Source organism: Monodon monoceros, unplaced genomic scaffold (genome assembly GCF_005190385.1).
Source record: "Monodon monoceros isolate NGI ecotype Baffin Bay Population unplaced genomic scaffold, NGI_Narwhal_1 Super_Scaffold_14, whole genome shotgun sequence".
NCBI lineage: Eukaryota > Metazoa > Chordata > Mammalia > Artiodactyla > Monodontidae > Monodon > Monodon monoceros.
The window spans coordinates 42,185,650-42,192,050 of NW_021703770.1; positions in this window are offsets into that span (position 1 = coordinate 42,185,650).

The following is a 6,401-nucleotide window of genomic DNA, read 5'->3' on the forward strand; positions in this document are numbered from 1 at the left end:
ATATATATATATATATATATATATATATATATATATATATATATATACATGAATGTTTCTATTGGAATTAAAATGCTCTTTGCAATTATTTGATATCAATCTAGGTGGCTAGAATTATATACATCTATTTATCAATTTGGAGATTAATCTCAAGTAAAATAAAGTAACATTAAATTACTAAAATTATTGCTTTGTGTTGGTTGAAGTGAACAATACAAGATAATTTGAAAATGAAGGGCAGAGGCTGTCTGGTGCAATTTCATGCAAACTGACTTAGAGTTTTGTTTTGAATATTAGGAAACTGACCTAAATTGGGAAGCTACAGAGCTTTCTATGAACAATTGTGTATAGGTACATCAATTTATTATTGTTGATCTTTGAAAAATGAATATAAAGCTTAACTCAGGTGATTATACATATCAAATTTGAAGTTGATAATCATAAGGGTATTTACTATGAAAACTTTGCCTCAAGACTTGGATGAGTCTCCACTGGATTGCTTCTTGTTAATATCAATCTCATTTCACAATGCCTAGAAACCCATGTCCTAAAGGAGATCTCCTTTTGGTTTTATTCCCATTTATTTTGTTAACTTACATTTTTGACAAATACTATAAATTGACTTACTATACCTTCTATAAAATGGAAACAATAGCATTTGTCCTTTTCTTTGTTCGCATAGCATATATATAAAGTGATAATATGGAGAGTTTCTATAAGTACTTCCAAAAAATTGATAAGACTTCTCCCTGGGCACAAAAATAATCCTCCTTCAAAATAGTAAGCATAAATTGTAAAATCACCCATGATTTAACAAATATTAATTGTGCAATTTCTCTATCTCAGACACTGTGATCAATGACATAAAAATGAAGAAGACAGTGTCCCTTTTCTCAAAAATTTTACCACCTAATAAGGGAAATAAATAAATATAAAGTGGTAAATTCTGTATCTATGGTGAGGCCCTCACTTCAAATCATAATTGTCAGTCTAATCTGAAGGTATCAAGAAGTAACTTGGTAAGATTTGATGTTTAAATAGAGTCTTGAAGGATGATTCTTCAAGCTCATCCACAAAAAATGAGGAGGAATTCTGTGTGCAAAGACACAGTGACATGAGATGGGAGTGTGTGAATGTGGTGCAGTATGGCTACACATTAAATGTATGTGTGAGGATTATATGAATCAGTACTCTTTTGATTGCAAGAGAAAGAAATACAGCTCAAATGAACTTAAACATATAAGGAAAATTTGTTGATTTAAATAACTAAACTACAAAAAGACAAAGATAGTCTTTAAGGCAGTGAGATCCAGAGACACAACTTCTATGACTCAGTTTCTCCATCTTTGTCTCTTATCTCTTCTTTGTTTGTTATCTTATGGTTTGTTCCTTTTCACTATGCAGGGCTTTCTCTACAGTGCAAAGAACACAAGCACTGGGAGCTTGAGATTCACATTCTAACCTAACATCAAGAGAGAAGAAAGCTTTTTTCTTTCTTCCAACTACAGAATGAGAATTTCCAGGGAAGGAGTAATAATAAAATAAGTCAGTGTGAGTCTTATAAAAGGGAGCAAATATAATAGCTACAACCTTATTACAGATAAGATAGGTCATAGATCATTGAGAATTCTTTATGCTATGCAAAGTTTGGTTTTCATCCTTTATCTTAAAGGGCAGCAGTGAAGGGTTTTACATAGTGGGGTAATAGATCAGGTTTCTATACTTAAATCACAAAGTATGATAGGGTAAAAAGAGAGGGCAGGGGCTTCCCTGGTGGCGCAGTGGTTGAGAGTCCGCCTGCCAATGCAGGGGCCGCGGGTTTGTGCCCTGGTCCGGGAAGATCCCACATGCCGCAGGGCGGCTGTGTCCGTGAGCCATGGCTGTTGAGTCTGCGCGTCCGGAGCCTGTGCTCCGCAATGGGAGAGCCCACAACAGTGAGAGGTCCGCGTACCGCAAAAAAAAAAAAAAACAAAAGAAAGAGAACAGGATGACAGGAGGTGGTTGCCTTGATCTATATGTGAGATGATAATGGCTTGATTTAGAATAATAGCAGTAGTAGTCTAGGAGAAATGGAGTAAATAGGAGCTAGTATTCACTAGTCATAGGTGTTTGAGAAGGAAAGTTGTATGGAATGACAAGAAGATTTCTGGTTTGCGTGCTAGGTAAATAATGGCACTGTTAGCTAGAATGAGAACTATGGAAAGAGGAAAGAGGTTCATTCTGAATAAGTTGAGGATTATGTGAGATATCGAGGTGATGTCCAGCAACATCTTGATTATCTATGTCTAGAGCTCAGGAGACAAGTCAGCTAAGCTGGGAATATAAAGTTGGGAGATATTCACATAGAACTGGTAGTTGAAGTCATAGAGGAGGCTGAGGCAGGCAAGAGAATATGTAAGGTGAGAAAAGAACAAAATACAATTGTCCCTTTATATTCATTGGGGACTCATTCTAGGACCCCATGCAGATACCAAAATCTGAAGATGCTCAAGTTCTTTATACAAAATGGTGTAGTATTTGCATATAACCTACACATGTCCTCCCATATATTTTAAATTATCTCTAGATTACTTATAATGCCTAATACAATGTAGATGCTATGTAAATGGTTGTAAACCCAAGGTAAATTTTGAGTAAATGGTTTCTGGTGCAGGGCAAATTCAAGTTTTGATTTCTGAAACTTTCTAGAAATTTTTTTTTTTTGATTTGTGTTTGGTTGAATCTGTAGATGTGGCAACTGAGAATACAAAGGGCATACTGCACAGAACACTATTGAATTAATGAATGACTGTGATGACTTTGTAAAGTGTCCACTTCACGGAACTATATTTCTTAGAATTCTCTTTTTTTGGTACATTTCCAGTTGAAGTGGACTGGTGACTCTCTTACTAGAGATAAAGGAGCAGAATGGAGGCGACAGCTATTTTGTTCTGTGGTCAAATATGTGGAGAATATTCAATATGTTCTTGAGAAGAATATCTATTCTTCTCTTGTTGGGTGGAATCTTCTATATATGTCTATTAGGTTCAATTGTCTATAGTGTTGTTCAAGTCCTCTGCTTATTGATCTTCTGTCTGATTGACCTACCCATTATTAAAAGTAGAGTATTGAAATCTACTATTATTTTTACTATTTCCCTTTTCAATTCTGTCAATGTTTGCTTCATATCGTTGGATGCTTTGCTATTTTGTACATAAGTGTTTATAAGCATTATGTCTTCCTGCTGAATTGATTATATTGTAATTATATAATGTCCTTCTTTGTATCTTGTAATGGTTTTTGACTTAAAGTTTATTTTGTCTGCTATAAGTATATCCACTCCTACTCTTATTTGGTTACCATTTGCTTAGTATATCTTTTCCCGTCCTTTTACTTTCAGCCTATGTATGCCCTTATATCTAGAGTGAGTCTCTTTTAAACAGCATATATCAATAGACCTTATTTTTTCACCCATTCATACACTCTATGTCTTTTTATTGGAGAGTTTAAACCCTTTATATTTGAAGTAACTGGTGATAGGAAAGAAAACCTTATATTGTCATTTTGTTTATTGTTTTCTGTATGTTGTAGAGCTATTTTGTCCCTCTTTTCCTCTATTGCTGCCTTTCTTGTGTTTAACTGATTTTTTGTAAAGACAGACTTTGATTCCTTTCTTGTTTTCTTTTGGGCATCTTCTATAGGTATTTTCTTTGTTGTTACCATATGGATTACATAAAGCATATTATAGCTAAAACAATCTATTTTAAACTGATAACAGCTTAACTACAGTGACATAACAACTCTACTCCTTTAAATTTTCCCCACTACATTATCAATGTCACAAATTACATCTTTTTATATTTTTTATCCATTAACATATATTTATGAGTATATTTTTATGTTTTTATAATTTAAATTCTATACGTGAACTGAAAATAATTTATGTACCACCACTACAATATTACAGGATTCTGTATTTGTCTATATATTTACCTTTACCAGGGTGATTTATATTTTCACATCCTTTTACGTTCCAGGCTAGGGTCTTTTATTTTAACTTGAAGAACTTCCTTTAGCAACTCTTGTAATGCATGCCTAGTGGTGATGAACTCCCTCAGCCTTTATCTTGGAAGTTCTTTATTTTTCCTTCATTTTTGAAGGTCAGTTTTGCCCCATATAGTATTCTTGGTCAGCAGGTTTTTTCTTTCAGTACTTCGACAATATCATCCCACTCCCTTCTGGCTTGTAATGTTTCTGCTGAGAAATCCTCTAATAATTTATGAGAGGACCCTTATATGTAACAAGTCACTTTTATTTTGATGCTTTCAAGATTCTTTGTCTTTAATTGTGTGTCTCGTGCATTTATTCTCCTGAGTCAAATTACCGATGGGTACACTGAAAAATGAAATTCCTGGACTTACAAACCCAATAGCAAGACCATACTTTCCTAATCAGTTTATTTCCCTAGGAGGCCCTCTCTTAACAGCAAGCCGTGAGCTCCTTGAGAGTATCTTCCTTCCTTTTAGCTGACCTAGTTACTGCTCAGTCAATATTTGTTAAATAAGTGAATGAGTAAATGGCAAGCCAGAATCTTTAAATGATTGTTCTATAGTCCAACTCAACAATATGGATCATATCTGGAGGATTCTGAGTGTTTTTGAAAGAAGAATCATTTGAAACCAAGGGAGTGTAATGAAACACAGCATAAATAATATTAATCTCTTTATTGTCTTAGAAACATTTTTCTAACATCTTGCTTTCTTTATGAAGACAATTCTCACAAAAATTGTTCAGCATTTGATTATACGGTTGCCCTGATACATTATTCTCAGAAAGAGGCGCTGAACCAGAATATGGCTTTAGCTGTTGTAGGGTGTGATGGCACCCTCTCAAAGTTCTGTGAGCTCTGATCTCCTGTGGGTTGTTCTGTAGAGTCATGGACTTAGAAGTTAGGTCCACCTTGGTGTAGATGTTCCCCTAAGTTTTCATGTGGGTGTTGAATGACTTCTATTTTTAAAAAGTTCATTTTTTCCCCATTTCTGTCCTACACAAATAATATTGGTTGTCAATTAGTTGTCCCAAAATATGTCCTCATCCTGGCTTTTCAATACATTTCAAAGTAATATCAGTAATATCTTTGAGTAGATAATACAACCCACTCACTAAGTGAGTTTCTTTAGGTATCATGACCACAGACAAGAAAATTTCTTATTTAACTTCTAAAAATAGTAATAGAAAACAGTGGTTTCTTGGTGATATAATCAACTTAATATCCATAATCTTCGATACAAAACCAGTATTAACTAGAATTATGAATGGATTTTCCAACTTTAGAAAAAAAAACCAAGTGTACATTTCAGAAATCTTGGTCAATTTGGATTAAATGAAATTTATAGATCAGGCTACCTAAATTTCTCTGGTTTAGTTAGTGTATGCAAAGTAAGTTTATGCAGCTGAATTAATCAAAAGCTCAAGCTAATGTTTTTTGCATCCTTACTAATCAGGCTAGGATTTCTGTTCTATGAATGTAAGCACAGAAAGTTCAACAGTTTTGCTAAGGGCATGTTCTAAGTCATGGGAATTAAGTGAAAAGTCATCTTTCACTCCCTTGCTGGACTAAAAACAGAATCAGTCCTTAATACCGAGTTTTAGATAATGTGGAATGTGTTGTATTCACAGAGCATATACTTTCTGAGCAACAACGAAGGTCATTATAGGATTGTCAGCCGAGTCCACAATGGTTCTTTGAATAGTGAAAAGTGGTTTTGCATATTATGCCTTAGGATATTTCTTTACTTTTTTTCCCCCTCCAAGAAGATTTTGTGGATTGCAATAATGCTCCACATGCTGATTTTTAGTATGAGATTTACTACTTGATGTGCCAAAGGTAATGGGCAATAAAGCAGATAGCTTAAATTACTTTAGAAAGTTTGTGTTTTTCTCTAAGAGAGAAAATATTATATTACTTTAGAAGCCCTTATAAAAGATAGCAGTTGGGAAATTACATAAAGCAAAGTTCTTCACTCTTAAAGTTTTAGAATGTAACAATTTTGAAAAAAATCACAAAACATTGATTGAGGTTTTGTATTTTAAGTTTCTATTACCCCAACCCCTATATACCACAAACCCATCTTGCTCTCTTACATACATCAAAACGCCAGTGATTTCTTCTTCACTGTGGTGACTATAAGGCTTCATAACATCAGCCAAAAGAATTTCATGTGAAAATACTCCTCAGCTCCAAATCTGTACAATAGCTTTAGAAAACCTATTTCACTCAAATAGTTGTGCGACAGCTAAGAAATACTGGAATGTGATTCTCTTCTAATTTCTATAACTTTACGTTTTTGCCCAGTTTTCTGATATTCTGGGTATTTGACAGTTCATTGAATGTGGCAACTCTGCCTAAGGTCACCCAGAGC